This window comes from Leopardus geoffroyi, chromosome A1 (assembly GCF_018350155.1).
Source record: "Leopardus geoffroyi isolate Oge1 chromosome A1, O.geoffroyi_Oge1_pat1.0, whole genome shotgun sequence".
NCBI classification, from domain to species: Eukaryota; Metazoa; Chordata; class Mammalia; order Carnivora; family Felidae; genus Leopardus; species Leopardus geoffroyi.
The window spans coordinates 31,597,883-31,619,025 of NC_059326.1; the positions used below are offsets into that span (position 1 = coordinate 31,597,883).

At 34.1% G+C, this 21,143-nt stretch overlaps 1 pseudogene; it reads left to right on the top strand.

The window, feature by feature from the left end:
• The first annotated feature begins 14,834 nt into the window (after positions 1-14,834).
• Positions 14,835-14,974, top strand: LOC123582358 (annotated as a pseudogene).
• Positions 14,975-21,143: the final 6,169 nt, after the last annotated feature.

The window sequence follows — 21,143 nt, forward strand, 5'->3', positions numbered from 1 at the left end:
AAATAGGGCTAAAAGGTGGGCTGTATGTCATTTAAGGTCATATGTGGACATTGTTTAATGGACCTATCTAAGGATTATCCAGAGAAATATATACTTTAACTCACTTTAAACAAAGTCCCAGACTTAGTGACATTACATGTTTACTTGTGTATTTTTGTCCAAGAAAGATGCAGATACTCTTTCTATTAAAAAAGATAACCCTAGAAATTATGATTTGTTGTTCGATAAGAAATCAGCAAGTTTTGTAAGTAACCAAGCAATCTTATTTTAGTATTCATTGTCTATAAACCTCAACTTCTCAAATGCTCTTTGAATCATCATAATGGTTTCCTCTTCAATTACATTTTCCCTAATACACATTCCTTTTGTGTTTATTTGAGTTATATGTTTAAACTTTTTGAAAATCAAACTTTAGCAGACAAAAGGACCTTGCTTTGTTTGTGGCGCGGTGTATAATCTGGCTTCTGCTTCCCTCTGGGTGTTGCAGATGCGTAGTTGCTAGTTGCTCTTTTTTAGGTGTGTGGTTTTTTGTTTTTTTTTTTTTTTTTTTTTTTTTTTTTTTTTTTGTATTTTTAGAGATTCTCTTGTGGCAAGCTCTGACTGATGCTACTTGGCAAATGAAGTCTGTCATCTGGAAGGCTATTTTTCACTTCTTTCTTCATATACAACTCTTTTCTTGGAATTCCACTGCCTTTGAAAATTCGAGTGACCCAAAATGCATCATTACATAACCATTTGTAAAGTACAGAGTGTTTTGAATGCAGCCAGCTAGGAAGACTATTCCAACCACATCTTTCTTCTTTACCCATTCCTAAATGGTAACCAGACGTAAGAATCTATTGCTCCCAAACCTGAGAGAGTACTTGTTTAGCTCTCTAAGTGATTGGCTTGAAATCTCCTCACCTAGCTTGAGATAAGAGAAAGCATCCCTTTCACTTCCTCTCTATCTTTCCCCATGAGAACTTGTATCAGCATCTTTCTCTCTCTTTCTCTGAAGAAATCTCTGTCTCTTCAACATCCACTCATTTATAAGTGTTATCACCTTTACTTCTTCCATATTTCCTTGGCTGTCCTTGGCATTTGTACAGTTTGTACTGATGCCTGCATAGTTTCAAATTATCTAGTCTAGTACTATGAAATTTGTTTGATATTCTGAGAATCTATAAATTTATAATTTTGGATAACTGTAATTTTCATAATTTTAAATAATATCATTCGTGAACATGGTATGTTTTTCCAGTTTTTAAAATCTTTTATTTGCTTTAGCATACTTTTATTTATAAAAGCCTTATACATCATTTAGTAGCTTGGTTTGTTTGTACCTTGTCATTTTAGGTTTTTAGGAGATATTTAAAATATTTTAATTTTTCAAATTATGATTGTAAATTGTTCTGACTTTTGAATATTGATTTTATACCAAACAACCTTGCTGTTCACTATTTTATTTCTAATGATTTCTAGATTCTGTAAGGTTTATCTGTCCTATATAATTAATGACAATTTTGTTTTATTTTTCTAATTTTATATCATTGTATTTCAATTCCTGGATTTATTGAAATTGGCCAGGTTCTGTTATCCTTCCTAACCACACACACAGTCTGTGAAATTAAATAGAAATTATAGTGAGGATAATTCTATTCATGATTTTATTGAAAATATATCTAAAGTAAGTATAAATGTGATGCCGGGTTTAGATTTGTGTGTATGGGCCATTCCCTTAATTAGTTAAAAAACATTTTTAGTCTATTATGTAGATAAGAAGTTTTTATTTGATTACAAATGGATTTTAATAGTTTTTTTTTTCTGAATGTAGTGGTATAATTATAAACTGTTCCCTTATATCTTTCAATTCACTAAATTAATGACTTTTAATATTTTAAAACCTTGAATTCTTTCAGTAGAGCTTTCTTGATGATCATATGCATAAATACATTGGTAAATAAACATGAACAAAATGTGAACATATTTGTAGATAATGTACAAAAATATTCTATATAATGTGGAATCTACTTTTATTCAAACACTTGTTATGACATAGGTTGAGTACTCAATATTTGGATTTAAACTTGAATATTATGTATTAGCAGCTTAGGTCCTTTTCCTGAATGCTTCCAAAAAGGATGAAATTGGTTTTGTTTTTTTTTCTTTATGTGAATATTATGGTAATTAGATTCAGATAAATTATAAATATGCAATTTAGTTATATTATGGAAGCAAGATTTTATGAATTATTGTTATCCATGAAATGTGCTCTCAGAATAAGCTTTGACCAAATCCTAAATGCAGCAGTGTATGCTAGGATAGCAAAACCAATACAAAACATCATTACTACCCACACATTATCTAAAACCTAAGGCTTGAATATAATCCATAAAATTGTAAGATAGTTTCCTTTGTTATGCTTATTTACATGGATTTTAACAGAAGCGTAATGGCTTTACTCATAATTTTTCTTTGAAAATCTCTAAACATGTAGCATAGAATCTAAAATGGAAAAGATGGTAAAGGCTATGACAGGAGCAGAGCAGAAAAGATTTTCAATTCAAAATTTCAATAATTATTTAAAAGATGTTCAACCTCTTTATTAATCAGGGAAAAGCAAATCAGTGATAACAATTTCATTGGTCATATTGGCAAATAAAAGATTAATAACATCCAAGCTGGTGAGGGTAATCAAAACAGGCACTCCCATACATTGCTGATTGGAATAACAGCAACCTTTTTGGAAACTAACCTGGCAGAATTTAAAATTGAAATATACATTCCATTAAACTCAACATTCTCACTTTGAAATAAAAATATGAAAGAAAAACACCATCATACAAAGATTTCCTGCAGAATTCCTTGAAGTGATAAAAAAAAAAAAATAAAAGCATCTTAAATACCCACCAATAGGGAAATGACTAAAAAACTTATGGCATATTTATAAATATTTGATATTTTACAGTCATTAAGAAAAAATAAATCTCTGTATAAATATAATGTTCTACTAAAGAAGCAAGAAGCAAAGTTATGTTTGTGTATGTAGGTTTCCCTCTGCTTACATGGACAAACAAAATTACTTGGAAAGGTGTGCTTTATACAGGTAATAATTTTTCCTTGTGGAGTGAGCAAGGGGAATGGAGAGATGAGAGTGAGTGCTGAATTTTATTATGTACTTCTTTGTGTCATCTATTCCAATGAGCATCTTATGCCTTTGTAGCTTGAAAGGACAATCCAATAGAGCATAATTCTGGATTTTGACTGAAATATGCATACAACTTACAAATATTATAGTTTACAGGCTTAGTTTCTTGTGGAAAAGAAAGAAAATTTTTCTCTTACGTTTCACAATTAATTGAGTATCAGTCCAATAGCTGATATTGAGCTACCAAGTTTTATGAAATCTTCAAAATTGCTAAGGAACCTTCAGAGGCAAATAATCCTTCCTTTAAGGGCATTTTAGCTATTTGGATGAGAGTTAACAGATTGTAGCTGTTGGAACATTGTGATCTAGTCTGAGTGATAAAGTGAAGCACTATAGTTCATGGCAATAAATGCCACCTGCAGTGACTTTATCAGTCAACTAATATTAAGAACATATTCGAGGGCACAGTATCATTTCTCAGTACTTGACATACTGACACAAAATATTTTCTAATGTTTATTAGCACCATATCACTTGATGAAAAAGGTGGTTTTGTTGGTTTCAGAAGTGCTTTTTCCCAACAACTGCTGCCTTTGACAATGTAGAACTTGAGATTTTGTAAAAGTATAAAACTTTAACTTGAGTTGTATGCATTTACTGTATATTCTGTAAGTATTTGCAGTCTTATAATTTAATGTAGTGTGAGGTATATGCATTAAAACATTTTATTGTTTCAAAAAAAGATATAAATCAGAATATTTAAAATATACTAATTGCATAAAACTGATCATCCTGATTAGGTGTTAATAGTATCTGTATTGTCACTGCTTAATAACATTCCAAATTGTTCAATACTGAGAGGAAATATGTACAATCCTCATTAAATTAAAATAAATCCCATAGGACAAAAATAACAAATACTTTGAAAAAAGGTGTTATCAAACCTATCTGTGTGTTCAAAAGCTTGAATGTAAATACATGGTGGTAATGATATCTTGAAAGACTTTTGGATCCTCATCCAATTTGAATATTGACTTTAGAAAGTGCTTGCTTCCCAAAGTCCCTGTGCATAGGCTGACTTTTTACACCACACTTCTCTTATTACTAATTAACTCCTGTAATGTAACTTGTTAAATGTATGTTTTGCCAGGTTATAGCAGCTCTTCGTATAATATTTCTCTCAGGGCTTCTGATTCCTTCCTATTCCTTTACCTATTATTTCTCTTATACCTCTAGCTCTCTTCATTAACATTTGCAGCACAGCTAGCGTGAACCTCTATCATTGGCTGACCATGTTCATTCTAATAAGCTCTTGTGCCAGAGATAAAGATTTTACCCTACAGTTTTCATTAATATAAATAATTTTTATTTACTTCCACCAATTTACCCTATTTTTCTATTCTGTCAGTTGCATAATGAGTTTTGATTGTATTCCAGTTTCTTTGATTATTCGTATGTTCCCTACTTTTCCTGGAGAAGATATAACTTATATACTCTTCTTTATTTGTATTTGCATACTTGTATTTTGTGAAATATGCTTACGTAATAATTAATTTTATAGTTGGTGAGTATAAACCAAGTGCAGAGCACAAGAAAATACTTAAATATATATTTGGGTTCAATTAATTGACCCCATTCTAGAATGACAGTTCAAATAAAGGGGAAGCCCTTAGTTAACAAAAATGTTAATATCCATTTTCAGGTTTAAATGAAAAAGTGAAGAGTCCTAAAATATATATATGTACTGTGGTTGATCTCCCTAGAAGCTGTTGCCTGAGATTAGACCATAATTTATTTGGCATTATTTTTAAGATATCCTAATTGATACGCCAATTATTATTTATATATTAGATGAAACTCTACAAATAAAAGCCTAAAACTATTCTAGCAAGTCCATTAGGAATCTGTTTTTCTTTTCTAGTTATAAGATATATGCATTTCAGTGTAATCAATTTACAAATGCAGTTCTGAGGCTACAAAAATAAAATACAGCCTCTAGTCATTGCTCCTCAAAGAAAGAACCCCTCAGGGCAAACTGTCAGTTTACACTGCAGTGGAAAAAAAAAAGTTTCAGAAGCATCAGCCTCCAAGTAATAAGCACATAAGAAACTATAATGTAAAACCCATATCAGAGAATTATCTTGATTTGTGTGAGTAGCACAGATAGTATTACCTTAGGGGATCTGAAGTACGATTGAAACAGAAAATGCAAAGTCTCAAATAGTGCCTCACAATAGTTTGCAACAAAGAAGCCTCGCTCAAGAGGGTCATAAACTGACTTTAATGGGAATCAGTAATTCATCTATTGCATGTTGAAACATCTAATTGTTGTTTATGTTGATGTAATTGCCATGGTGAAAGAGGGGGAAAAAAACCGAAACCACATTTTCAGAATATTAGACTTTTCAGAATTTAGAGTGTCTTATTAAATTAAAGATGAATAATAAATCGGTTTGACTGGCTACTAAATCACTTTTTAAAATTTTGCATGATAAAATATGCTTTGTATTAAGAGACAACAGAAAGAAAGAAAGAACGATGGCAAACGATGAATGGTGCTCTCTGGAAGGCTGATTACCACTGATAGGTCTCTCTTTATCTTCTCTGATTTTCTTATTCATAATTTAGGTTCATTTAAAAACACTTGGTGTTATGTTATTGAATCAAAATTATGACTGTCCAAACCAGATTGCATGGATGGGAAGGAGAATAGGGAACGTGACAATAGAACATAAGCAAATTCCTTTTCTACATCATAGTCAAAAACTCTCATTAAATGTGAACTTCAATATAATAATTAGATGAAGCCTACTGTAAGGATGGAAACCAGGAAAGGATGATATCCACAACAAAATTAATGTTTATACAATTGGATTTATACTTGATGATAAAAAGTAAAACTCCCTCAGAGAGAAGTTCAGAACACAAAATCCTGTTGTGAAGTTTCAAGAAACTTAAGACAATATGCCTTAAAAAAAAAAAAAATCATGACACAAAATGTTTAGTTTGTAGCCCCAGTGATTATATATGAGTTATGATGATCTTTCCTCAAGTAACAAAGCATGGTATTAAATAGGACAAAGTATGTAATGAGTACAAGAAAAAAAATAAAATAAGAAGACTTGAATAAATTATTCTGTCTTTAAAGAAAAAATAATCTAAATATATATATATATACCTCTTAGAATTATATAATTCATTAAACTTTTGACATTAATAGATATGTAAAGTAACATATAGACATATAAAATAACTTACATAGCTAGATAAAATGTTTTATAAAAAGTTTTGCATATAAATAGAGGATACAGTTTTTCCACAAATCAATAAATTAGACTGCCATTACATTCCAAATTAATATGGAAACAGTATTTAAAGACCACATTTCTTGAGTTGCATTGCAATAAACTAGAATTCAATAGTGAACACTTAATTATAAATTTTTTAATGTTTATTCATTTTTGAGAGAGAGAGAGAGAGAGACAAGAGCACAAACAGGGGAGGGGACAGAGAGAGAGAGGGAGACACAGAATCCGAAGCAGGCTCCAGGCTCCAGCTGTCAGCACCAAGCCCTATGCTGGGCTCAAACTCATGAACCATGAGACCATGACCTGAGCCAAAGTCAGACACGTAATCAACCAAGGCACCCAGACGCCCCTATAGTGAACAATTAATTATAAATCACCAAAAGTTACTGAGCAGTATGTGTAGCTGAGTAGATTAGTAGCCAGGGAAAATTCAAAATATTTTAATGTATTTTCATCAAATAAACTTCAAAACTTTCTGACTTTCTTTTTAGTTAGATCTACCTCTTAATGAACAAATAATTTCCATCCATATATAGCTTGAAAATATTGTAAAAGCAAGTTAATTTTATGATAGGTTTAAAATTCTAATATTAGTGGAGAGCAAAAAAAAAAGACAGAAACTATACATCGGTCTTATTTGTCTGCAGATTTTGAGGCCAGGTCAGTGGGGGGCCACTGCCTCTTGAATACTCCTCCCATTAGGGAAATGCCCCTGGCTGCTATGTGGAGGATAATAGGAGTACAAGGTTGTTGTGTGTGGAGCATGAGGAAGCTATTGAAGTCATAGTGTTTGGAACAAGATGGTATCAGTAGAAGTCATAAATTGTGGTTGGGTACTTGATATATTTTGAAGACAAAACTAATTTTCTTCTTTGAATGATTGGCTACGGAGTGTTAGAAACATAAGGGGCAAATGGCTTTCCTTGTTTTATAAAATAATATCTAAGACCTCACTTGCCTGGCCCAACTCAGCTCCTCTTCTCCTGGCTCGGCATATAACAACGCAACTTCACTCACTTTTCACTTCCAAGGGTGTACTCTTACATTATTCCCCCAATGAGGGTTTTTAGCGTATTTCTCAAATGTTTGTCTTCATTTCTCGTTCTGGCTGTTTTTGTTGTTGTGATTGTTGTTAAATCACTGTAGGTCTCAGCTTAGATGTGCTATCAAATAATGACTTCCCAGAGCATCATATTAGAGTACACTCCCCACTTACTCTTCTTCACCTTTTACCAAAATCATTATTGCAGCATATTTTTTTATTCCTTCACAATGCTTTAAATTTTGGGGTCATTTATTTCTAGATTTGATTTCTTACCTTATTTTGGCTGTCTCACCGAATTTCAGTAAGTTCCATGAAGGCAGGAACTAAATGTGAATTAAATTCTAGTGCATATTGGGTATCTGCTAAGGGCTTGGCCTATATTGGCCCTCAGAAAACATGTAAATAAATGAATAAGCCCAAAAAAAATTGGACAAACTGAACATCTATTCTTAATTAATAAAAAAAAAGTTAATTAGTAATAGAGTACTACATTACTGTAAGTGATAGAGAACCTTTAGCTAGGGAAAGTTTTTAAAAATATGAATAAATGGAAAGAATCAGGATGCCACTAATTGAGAAAACACTTTTTTTTATAAAGAGTTCAATTCTTTCCCAGTTATTTAATAAATCAAGACAAAATCAATTCAAGCTCACCATGGGATATTTTCACCCCAAACTTGACAAATGATTCTGAAGTTAATGTGAAAAATAAATGAACAAGAATTTATATCAGATAATCAGAAAAAAAGAGTATCATCAAGAGGCTTGCCAGAGAATAAAATATAGTACAAAAACATAATAATTAAAGTGTGACCTACTGGAAAAAACAATAAAAATAAATAGACCATATTAGATGCATGTATATAATAGACAAAGGAAACTAAGATTTCTAGCAAATTTTTAGTGAAAAGTTCCTGGATTAATGGTTCACCTAAGTGAAAATGAATGTAGTTGGATACCTACTTATACCAAATACTAAAGGAAATTCTGAATGGATCTGAGAGTGAAATATGAAATGACTCAATCATTCAATAAATCAAATGAGATTATTAATATGATTTGTCGGTGGGAAGAACCTTCTGTGCTCAAGAAAGGAAATTATGGGGCGCCTGGGTGGCTCAGTCGGTTAAGCGTCCGGCTTCGGCTCAGGTCATGATCTCGCGGTCCATGAGTTCAAGCCCCGTGTTGGGCTCGGTGCTGACAGGTCAGAGCCTGGAGCCTGCTTCGGATTCTGTGTCTCCCTGTCTCTCTGCCCATCCCCTGCTCATGCTCTGCCTCTCTCTGTCTCAAAAATAAATAAAAACATTAAAAATAATTTAAAAAAAAGAAAAATTATGTACACACATACTATATATACATAAATATATATTTGTAGTCAAATATATTTTAATTTCACTATTGGAACATTTGTGAGTCAGTGTTATGTATAATATGCAAACAAGACACTCAGTAAGCAATATAAATACATATGACAAAGGATTAATTTAAAAAAAATGTTTAGTTTTTGAGAGACAGAGACATACACAGAGTGTGAGCTGGGGAGGGGCAGAGAGAGAGGGAGACACAGAATCAGAAGCAGGCTCCAGGCTCTGAGCTGTCAGCACAAAGCCTGACGCCAGGCTTGAACTCACAAACTGCGAGATCATCACCTAAGCTGAAGTCGGACACCCAACCAACTGAGCCACCCAGGCGCCCTGACAAAGGATTAATTTTTAAAGGATATGAATTTCTTTTAATTTGAAGAAGACAAACTCCTCAAAATAAAGATGGATAGGTAATATGTATAAATGATACAGAAAATTAGATTTAATTGTCAAATGTCTACACTGAAAGCACAATACTTAACTAATAAGTAATAAATTAAAGGGAGATATTTCTTTCATACAAAAGGATAAAATCAAAGATAATGAAATTATACCATTAATGAGAAGATATCAAATTATTCTTTGTAATTACTGACATATAACCAAGCTGTCTTCATATCTGAACTACGACTGTATTGAAAATGAGTCACTGGGACGCCTGGGTGGCTCAGTCGGTTAAGCGTCCGACTTCAGCTCAGGTCACGATCTCGCGGTCCGTGAGTTCGAGCCCCGTGTCGGGCTCTGGGCTGATGGCCCAGAGCCTGGAGCCTGCTTCCGATTCTGTGTCTCCCTCTCTCTCTGCCCCTCCCCCGTTCATGCTCTGACTCTCTCTCTGTCTCAAAAATAAATAAACGTTAAAAAAAAAAATTAAAAAAAAAAAAAGAAAAAAAGAAAATGAGTCACTGAGTGTTAAAGAAACATTTCTTAGGCTACTTAGTAAGGAGAAACATTAATAAGTAGAAACAAAGTTCTTTTAATAACACAACCAAATTCTTAATCACTATGTTTTATAATTTTATAATGTTTATAATTTTTCCCTGAGAACTCTATTATAATACACCAAAATATTAAACACGCTTATATCAAGAGAGAGAAGAAATAATAATTGTTGAAAGATGGGCATGTATTTCATTATGTCTATAAAAATTTTAGGATGCAATTTTTGTATTTATTATTATCTAAGCATTATAAATATAATTGCCTTGAGAATAAAAAGTAGATCTTCCCATGTATGGTCTCTACTATGAGTATCTTGAATGGTAGCAATACAGGTTTTTAATTTTTGATCCTTTACAATGTTCTTATTTAAACATTTTTCCATAATGAGCGTATAATACTTTAAGACATATTTAAAGAAAACTGATACATTTGAAACTTTATGTTTAAATTTGCATTTGTAGAAGGTTGTGTAGGAGTCACTAAATTTATGAGTACCACGTGCCACAGCCTAAGATAACTCCTGTACAGGTTTAAATTTTTAGGAGCTATTTAAATAATTTTGGCTGCACCACAGGCACAGGAGAAGGGCGAGGAGTAGCAGCAAGAGCTTCACAAAAGTATTTATTGACCTTTACAAGAGCAGAGACACCATCAGGTGAGTGGAGATCTGGCAGCTTCTAAGCATTTGCATCCCTGAGAATTACACCAAGATTGTGAGGGTTCATTATGATGATTTTGACAGCTGTGTGAACTGCAGGAATCTCTTCATCACCCCACCTTTCATGTTTTAGCCTCATTCTTCTCTTGACTCTTCTATACATCTTTAAGCTTGGCATTTGAAACTTTGAACTGGTAAAGCTTATTTTATTTTTCCAACCTTATATCTTATGACTGCAGAAAAAGAAACTGCTACGAGAGAAATAATCTATGATGCCCCAAATGTTCTATAAAAATTTTGCCTTTTCTCCTCTTGCTCCTGACATTCTAACAGTTTTTCAGTCAAGGTGTAATCCTATTTGTTCGTGATTTCCTTCTGATTTCGATAACCTTCATTTATTTGCCATTCTAAAATGAGTATAATGTAATCCAATATATAAAATATTTAATACAAGACTCAGGAAGGTTGAAAATATTGTGGAAATATTGTGAAAACTTGTGAAACAAGTGAAACTTGTGAAAATATTCTTTTAAATATGCTGGCAAATCTCACATTCAATGCACATAATAGCAAAAACAGGCAAATGAAATATATAGGCACTAATTACTGTTATACTCTTAGGCCTCCTTGATTTCTGTTTATATCTTTTCAATCACATTTCTCAGGAATGGTCTTTACCTGCTGCCATACACTTCTTATATGCACACTCAATGGGTTACTCCAAACTAGATCAATTTCCCTCACTCTAATTACAGTCCTGGAAAAAGTTAAGAGGAGACAGCTTTTCTAAACTTTCCATTTTATGATGTGTCAGTAGAACTGAATACAGTTGGCTACTCCTTCCATCTTTAAACTCAATCTTTCTTTGGACTTGGTGATACTTCTTTTATTATGGTTATTTGCTGCCACATTCAAAGGATAATTGTCTTCTCCACAACCTCTAAGGTTGATCCTTATCAACCTGGATTCTCTCACAAGGGAGTGTCTTCAAAACACACAACTATGGTTTTCACCTAGAGGTCAAAGATTTGCAATTTTATCTTCAGCTGAGATTTCTTCCGGGAGCTCAACATTTGTATTTCCACTGTTCTCTTGATCTCACCACTTTAATGCTTAAAAATCTCCCCAAACTAACAAGCCAAGAATTGAAATAATGATCGTCCTCATTTCTCCCCCAGAGCCATTTCTCTTCCAGTGTATCCTGTCATAATAAATGATGGCAGATGCTCTCATGTGAGCCAGAAAACAAAGGGTTGTCCATGAGGACAACTTTTCCTTCTTTTCCACATGTCTGTAAGCAACGCTGTCCTGCTAAGGTTTTCTTCTGATTGTATGTGGAATTCATTTTTCCCATCCCTAATATTATGTCCAAACCTGTTACTCTTGCTCATGCCCTATTGCAATAGCCTTCAGTTATTTGGTTGCTTCTATTTTAGCCTCAGCTACTGTACTCTTCTCTCTTAGATATAATGCTGTTTTCACAATGTCTTCTCCAGTCAGACCTGGTGATGATAGTTGTGCAGGTTGTGTTTTGAACAACTTTACAGGGAATCCTTCACTCACTATTCTGGTTTACATAACTGTTTGACAACTTCCCAGCAGATGTCAGCAAAATGTTCTTGAGAAAGGGCCCCTTTTCCTAATTTATACAAAATCACCCTTTGGGCTAGTAGCCGCATGTGTGTCCCTCACTCTCTTGCTTAAAGTCGTTCAATTTCTCTTCATTTATTGAGGATTAGGTGTAACATACTAAACTAAATGCATGCAGTGGAAAGTTTCACACATGACCCTACCTTTCTCTCCTACTTTAATTTGTACCACACTCTCTTCATTCTCTTCAGCTCAGTCATCTTGGCCTTTTCCAACTCCATGAAACATTACCTGCTCTGCGGTCACCTTACTTTTTCCCCTTTGCTTCCTGCTCATGGAGTGCTCTTCCCTCTCCCTTCACCTAGTTTACTTGTAATCTTTCCATCTCAGCTCTACTTTCAGTTCCCCGGGAGAATATTCTCCCATCTTCTATTTAGGTCAAATTTCTCTGTTATGTCCTCTGATTGATCCATGAAACTCCCTGCTCATAATATTTAGCACAGTTAAGGAAATTTCAAAATTTTGTATGGCTTTTTGATTAACATAATACATTCCTTTATAAACTGGAACATTCATAAGGGTTAGTGACCGTGTCAGTTTTGTACAATACTGTATCCCTAATTCTACCCAGTTCCTTAACCCAAGTAGTTTGGGCCTCAGTAAATATGAAAAGAAGGAAGGAAGGATCGAAGGAAGGAAAGGATCAAAGATTGGAGGAAAGAAGGAAGGAAGAGTCTACAATGCCTACCAACTATTGTTGGCATGACCAATGTAGATGGATAATTAATTGTGTGGAAGGTTTTATTAGAAGTTTTCTGATAATAATGGCATTATTTAGAGGATGGATATTTATGTAAAACTTTAGACTATAAAGAACATAAATATGTAAAGGTTTCAATTTAATGGAGTTTACAAAGTAATTTTATGTTAAAAATATGAAAAATAATTGAGAATTCCTCACACAGATACGAAATGGAAACTTTTCAATTATACAGAATGTACTTCAAAGTTTTTTTTTAAACATGTTATTGACAGTAGACTGGTTTTAACTACTTAACACATTAAATATGTTTCACACATTTTCCATTGAGTATACCTTTTTTTTTTTTTTTACATAAAGTTTCCTAAGAAGACTTTCATTAAAATTTTACACTTCAGTAACTGGAACATTAATAACAGCTGAAGATATCTTTTCATTATCCATTTTGGTTTCATAAAATTAGTAAGAATGTTATATTTGAATGATACTCAGTTTGGTAGATGCTAATGAAATAAGAATTCAACCTGTCTATGACTTCATTTTTCATTATTATGATTAAGTAATGTGTTAAAAATAAATGTTACTCAAATTCATTATATAAGGTGATTTCCCTTTAGATTTAAAACCTGCAAAATTAGAAAGATGGAACAAATTTAGTAAAAGGATTAATAGGATTTTTGTTGGCCAACAAAATGAATGGTACATTCGTTCAGTCTTCCAGTTGTTCAATAAATGTATATAAAATACATCTCTTTATATCTATATATTTATATATAGATATAGTCTGTGCCATGTCATAGACTGGGTTATTTAGCACTAATTGAGACATAATGTCTGTGGTCACATAGCTTACAGTTTCATGAAAGAGACATGAAAGACTGCCATAAGCAAGACAAAGGGCTGAAAACGTGAGATAACTCCGTTTTAATATCCTTGGGAGTCTAAGTTACCTGTTAGAACCTAGAAAACCTTCAATGTCCTGGGATGATTTGTTTGTTTGGGGGGAGCATGCAATTGCTGAGTAAAAGAACCTTCATAGAAAAAGGAGATAAATAGAAAAAGTTGATAAACAAATCTTAGTTCAAGGTGAGGGTAAATAAAAGACTTGAGAAAAATGTAAACACTATATTCACATTTAAATACAGAAAGCAAAAGTCATATTTCTAAGCTAAATTCTCTTAAGTGAAAATCTTCTTAAGTGAAGTAGAAATCAGAAAGACACTAGGGCTGAGATTCTCAGTAATCCAGAATATTTGTAACATTCCATTTAAAAATAAATGTGTCATTCCCTGACTACTGCTTCATGGTGATCAGAATTTATACTAGCAGGACTTAGTAGCTGGTTAGCAATAGGTTTTCTTTAGAGCCAGCAAGAAAAATTAAGCCACTCTTGAGAAAAGGATCCTCAAAGAATATAGAAAGTAATGGTTGCTTTAAAAGGGAGTAAAAGGCAGCTTTGGCAAAGAAATAAGAAAGTATGTGTTCCCACCTTGGGGCTGAGAAGTCGCCCTTGGGTCTACTGGTATATAAATCCACAAGATTAGGAAATGCAAAGACAAATAGCTCCCTGAAGGCTATAAGGTTATAGAGAGTTGAAGGCTACAGCCAAGCTAAGAACTATTGATGAATGATTAGCAAGCCTCTTGCAAAAGATACACTAATTGACAGATAAGGAGAGAAATGGTTAATTTTTTTTTTTTTTTTTTTTTTGACAGAATGGCATCTGATGAGCCAGTGAGCACAAAAACAAGATAAAGGTCAATAAAATTGCAGTGCAATCCACCAATCATACAAATGTCAGATTTGGAAGACCAATGTTGTAACTTTAAATTAAGTGCCAAAGAAAACTCTGAAATCAGCATACTTGAGTGTGATCTGTAAACTGACATAAATGTAATGCATGGATCTTAAATTATTTCAAGAGTCAATATATTTTGAAGATGTGTTATGCATATTATAAGTCATAAAAATAATCTTGAAACCCTGAAAGATTTTATTTTTAAAAAAGCTAATCGAGTGAAAATTTTAGAAATCCCACAGAAGATCGCTTCTCGGCCTTTTGGCTAAGATCAAGTGTAGAAATCCCACAGAAGACCATATACTAAAATTAACTAACATAACATTTATATGCTATATAATAGCATATATTTTAATTTGATAACACCCTTTAGGGTTAAATTCAATGAGTTGAGTTTCAATGAAGGAGGTTGAGTTTTAGGGGGACTTGAAAGATTATGGCTAGAACTGTATTTGGAGATAGACACATGCATAGACCTTATTCTGCAGTACTACATCAACATGATTTTTAGCTAAAAACAAGATACTCCACAAAAAGAAAATATTGCTTCCTCTTAAATAGTCAAAAAAGAAATCACACACACACAAAACAGCCCAAATCAACTGCCAAGATCTTATACTTAGAAAATGCAAAAACCACTTTCCTTTTGTTAGAAAAAAAAGTCACTCTAACACATGTTCCCTTTAGAAGAGTCTCTTTGTTATGTGATTCTTACTGTCAACCTGTTGAAAAAATGAAATAGTGTATTTTCTGTTCTCCGATTGCATCATTCAGTGGTTTGGGATTTTTTCAAGATGTGGAAAATAGTAGGGCATCATTTAAGTAATCACCTTTCTCAGACATGTTTATTGATGTCCTTTGATTTGTATTAATAGCATCCAAATTGGAACTTTATTCATCATGAAACAAACATCAACACAAACCTTTGCTACAGACCTGGTGTCTGATGTCCCTGAGTGGACCCAAATGCCTCCAACCTTTGTACTCAGCACACTGTATCTGCTCATTCCCTAAAGCAAAGGGGTTTTCTTGACCTCTAATTTATACCCCGCAGCCAACATGTATGGGGTCTTTACACCTATGTTTGCCTTTTCAAGCTCTCTCACTTGAGAGCACAAAATTTTCCAAAGAGCTTCAAGAACTGGTTGGGTATTACTTCTACCAAAGCACATTTTCTAAAACTTTTCAACAGGTGACTACCTTTGCTATATTTAAGACTTGTATACTTTTATATTCTCTCACCAAGTGATACCTTTGGATGCTCTGATCTGGAAGACCATTCCCAAAAGAAGCCAGTCAATCCCACAACCTGGTTGATTTATCTCAGATTCAGCCTTAATCTTCCTCAGATTATTCTATTTCCATACTATTTTGCCTCACAGGCAAGGACACACAGGACACAATAATATGTGTCTAGGATTCAAAAACACTTGGGCCACGTTTCCATATTGAGTCTTTGTCTTGTAGTATTGTATAATTTGTCTGTTTACAAATATGTTATGTCTCTACCATGGGCTTCTCTAGGGTAGAGATATCTTTATCCCTTAGTATCCACATGATATAAGAGACAATGCAGTGAGTATTTAATAAACTATTAAAAAGATGAATGTCTGAAGTTGCACAGTAATGAAAATAACTTGGAATAAATAAAATTAACTCTTTGTTATAAAAATATTTAGGTAACCAGACCTATTATATCTTCGAGTAATTACTGGTTTTTGAAGGGAAATATATGTATCAAAGAGTTGTCCTTTTTCTTTCAGAGAATAGTTGTTTTTTTCTTTTTATTAAATCGTTAATACATGTTTGTTTTGTTTCATAACTCAGAGGAAAAAACTATCAGAATTTTATTTCTATATATTCATTCAGTCATTCTCTTTGCATGTTATATACATGTATATATATTCTGCATATTCTAATTTGTAATCTGATTTTTAACATAAAAATAAAATCTATGTTTTTCCCTGTGTCAGTATTTCCACAATGTAATTTATAACCTTTGCTTTCAAGTATTCTATATTTTATTTCACCAATAAGTAACTAATCCCATATGCATGTATTTTTAGATTTCTTAATCCTTCCACTTTTGTGAATAGTGCATTGATGAATGCCGCATAACACAAGCTTTGTCCAGAGCCTTATTCTCTTATGATAAATAGCTCTAAATGTATTGGTGGGTAAATGATAGGCATTTAAAAAAACCTTAATACATATTACTAAATGTATAAATATGCTATCAATTTAAAAATCTGTAACAGTAGTTTTTATATCTTGCTTTCTGTCTTTCCCTCATCTACTTGTGCTGAGATATGTACATTTAAATTGATCGATTCTTCAGATTATTGCCCACTATGATCAGTCATCAATTATAATTTGCTTTGTTTTAATTTTTCTTCTTTCCCCTCTATCCAGACTCCCCTGTCATATCTCCCTCCCTTACACAGATATGGTTTTGAATGTGTTTGATGTATGTCCTTAGATATACGCACCTCTAAAATATATCATGTTCCTTTGTCTTTGTATGTATTTTTGATTTACAGAAATGAGGTCTTGCTATGAAGTTCATTATTTTTTTAATCCAGTACTCTCAACAGTATGTTCTATGAGATCTACTGGTACGTCTGAGAGTACCTTTAAATTCATGCTTTTAACACTGCATCCTTTACATTTGATTCTCTAGTTCCCTTAATGATAGGAGGCTGGGTTGTCTCCAACCCCTTTGACCGGAGAGAGTGATGCAATAACTGTGCAAATACACTTTTTCCAGACCAGTACAAATATGTTTTTAGGACAGATACCCATAATAGGGTAGTCATAGGTTTTAGTTAACTTGAATAGGTATAGTCATAGGTATAGTTAACTTGAATAATTTCACAGTTCTTTCTAGATAGATGATTGTCTAAGTATGCCTCACTCATTTATTTTATTTTATTTTTTTATTTTAGAGAGAGAGTGCACAAGTTGGGGAAAGGGGCAAAGAGAGCAAAAGAAAGAATCTTAAGCAGGCTCCACAGTCAACACAGAGCCCAACATGGTTCTATCCTATGACCCTGGGATCAAGAGTGAGCTAAAATCAGGAGTGAGATGCTTAACCGACTGAGCCACCCAGGCGCCCCACTATGCTTCACTCCTCACTGCAAGATAGTCATAGTTCTTTTTCCCCCATCCTTATCAAAACTTGTTATCTGACCTTCCCTTCCTTGCCAAGTCTGTGTCCATAAAGTGGTATCCTACTGCCTTCTTATTTGCATTACTTTAATTATTAGTGGGGATGAGCACTTCTTTATAAATGTGTTAGTAATCTGATCTTCAGTGTCTGCTGACTCTTACAGCCTGACGGCAGAGCATCTTGCATGGCAGCCTGGTCCTGTTACACAGCCTTGTCTTGTGCTGGGTCCCAATCAAAACGAGCAGACTTTCAGGCCACTTGCTAACTGGCTCAGAATATAACACCCAAATGAGGAATATGTTTCCTCCAATATTCAAAGAGGCCTACTAGCCACTGCCTCTTTTTTTTCTTATAGAAGGGGAACAGATGCAGCAACTTATGCTTCACCTTAGAAGAGATCTCACAATGCCCCACACCGCAGGCCTCTGGGAAATTTTACGAAGGTGAGAGTCCCCTGAATTTTTGTGGAATTTATTTCTCACCTTTTAACATGCAAATGTTGTAAGAATAAGTCTAGAGTAGTTGCTGCTTCTTGCTCATTATGCCTAATCAGCATAATATCATCAATACAACAGACTGGTATAATATCTTGGGAACGGGAAAAGCAATCAGACTCCCTACAGACTAAATTATTACACAGGCCTGGAGATACCCTTGAGGGAGGACAATGGCGGTATATTGCTGGCCTTGCTACCAAAGAGCAAACTGCTTCTTGTGCTCTTCAGCACCATACATCAAGAAAAACACATTCGCCAGATCAATGGCTTCATACCAGGTACCAGGGGATGTGTTAATTTGCTGAAGCAATGAAGTCACATCTGGAATAGCAGCTGCAATTGGAGTCACCATTTGGTTAATTTTATAAAACTCCACTGTCATTCTACAGGATCCATCTGTTTTCTGCACAGGACAAATAAAGTAATTGGAATAGGGATATGGTGGGTATCAGCACCTCTTCATCTTTCAAGTCCTCAATGGTGGCATTAACTTCTGAAACACTTCCATAAATGTGATATAGCTTTGGTTTACTATTTATCCCGAAAAAGAAGCAGTTCTAGTGGTTCCCACATGGCACTACCACAGCAGTCCTCACTTTGTAGGTAAAGGAGCCAATGTGTGGATTCTGGCAGTTGTTAAGTAAGTTCATTCCAATTATACATTCTGGAACTTGAGAAATAACCATAGGATGGGCTTGAGGATCCAGTGGACCCAGCGTAAGAGGAAACTGAGTTAAAATTCCATTCATCACTTGATCTCCATAAACTTTACTCTGAATAATCAACCACAATGACATGGATCTCCTGGAATTAGTATCACTTCAGAGCCCATGTCCAGTAATTCTCAGAAAAATCTGGATATCCTTTTCCCCAGTTTGTAGTAAACCTACTAGAAGGCCATATTCCCCTTTCAAGAAGGCTGGGAGAAAGATGAAGGGTATCCATTTTGAGCAGGGTAGCTGGATTCTTTCTCAAAGGAAGCTGGCCTTCTCTTCATTTAAGTAGTTCTGGGTCTATAAACTGGTTCACATCTGGGTATTGTTTGAGGGAACATCGTTCTCTGTTTCAGTGATTCAGGTTACTCAGTTTAGACCTTTTCCATTACATTTTGTTAAGCAAGAATTTTATAGACTCCTTATCTCTCAATTATTCTGGTTACTGCTTTGACTTCACTGTCCATTCTGGTAACCAGACCCACCTTGTCTCTGGTGATTGAGTTCTGCCCCTGGTCCCCTGCCACCCTGGCATCAGTTATCCCCATTTTATATAAGGATCACTGTTCACTGGCAGGCAGATCCCACTGTAGTTTCTGGCCTACAGAAAAGAGATAGCAAAAAGCTCTTCAAAGGTGCTGGGGCTCACTTCACAAATTATTTCTCAAAGTAACATGAAAGACATCAAGGTGTCAGTAGGGCCACACTCCTTCTGGTGGCTCTAGGGGATCATCCGTTCCTTCCTCTTATAGCTTTCCTTGGCTCATGGCCACATCTCTCTTCAATCCATGTTTATATCACTTTCTCTTCTATGCATCTGTGTAAAATATCTCCCTCTGCCTCTCTCTCACTTGTAAGCTCCTATGCCAGTCAGTTTCACCATTTTGCTTAAAGCATGGCATTGCCGTTTTGCCTTAGTATTTGATAAGAAATGTTATCCATCTGTATTGTCTTTTCTTCTCATGAATAATATCTCATTTTCTGTTATATTCTTAATTGACTGTTGATGGTATAGAAAAACACAGATGGCTTCGTAAGTTAGTCTTGCATATAGACTATTTGCTAAATTTTCTCATAGTTCTATAAATGTCTCGATCTAGTTGAATTTTCTATGTAGATAATCATATCATCTGCAAATAACAGCACTTTGACTTTTTATACCAATCCTTATAACTATTATATCTTATTAAAAAGATAATTTTGCTGACTATAAGTTTTAATCCTGTGTTTATTAGTAATGGCAATAGTAAGAATTCTTACCTTGTTTCAGATGTCATGGGAAACATTTCTAGCAGGTTTCCATTAAGAATCACGTTAGAAAAGGGGCTCCTGGGTGGCTTAGTCAGTTAAACATCTGACCTCGGCTCAGGTCATGGTCTCACAGTCCGTGAGTTTGAGCCCTACACCCTGCTCTGTGCTGACAGCTCAGAGCCTGGAGCCTGCTTCAGATTCTGTGTCTCCCTGTCTCTCTGTCCCTCCCCACCTCATGCTCTCTCTCTCTCGCTCTCAAAAATAAATAAACATAAACAAATTTTTTTTTAAATCATGTAGACAAACACATAGAAGCAGAGAGTATGATGGTAGTTAGTAAGGGCTGGACAGAGGGGAAAATGAAATGTAGATCAAAAGATACAATGTTTCAGTTTTACAAGATAAATTCTGGAGATCTGTACAAAATAGGGCCTACGGTTAATAATACCATATTACACATACTTAAAAATTTGTCAAAGAAGTAGATCTTATGTTAAATGCTCTTCCCACAAAAGGAAAAGAAAAAAATCACGTTTGTTATTAATTTTTAATTTACACACTAGTTGAAGTTAAGAAAGTTTCTCTGTTCCATTTTTTTTTTTTTTGGTTTCAAGCATATTAATCACATTATTATATTTGTATATAGATTTTCTTTTTATTATGTGATTAGCATATTTCTTTGTGAGAGGTGAATTTAAAACTATAATGGTTCTTTTCCCCTCTCCAACTTTTTAGTTGTATATTTATAAAATTGGGGGCTATATATTAACAATTTAAAGTTGTTGTAACTTCTTTTTTTTAATTTAACATTTATTTATTTGTGAGAGACAGAGAGAGAGCAAGAGTGCGGGAGGGGCAGAGACAGAGAGGGAAACACAGAATCTGAAGCAGGCTCCAGGCTCTGAGCTGTCAGCACAGAGCCCG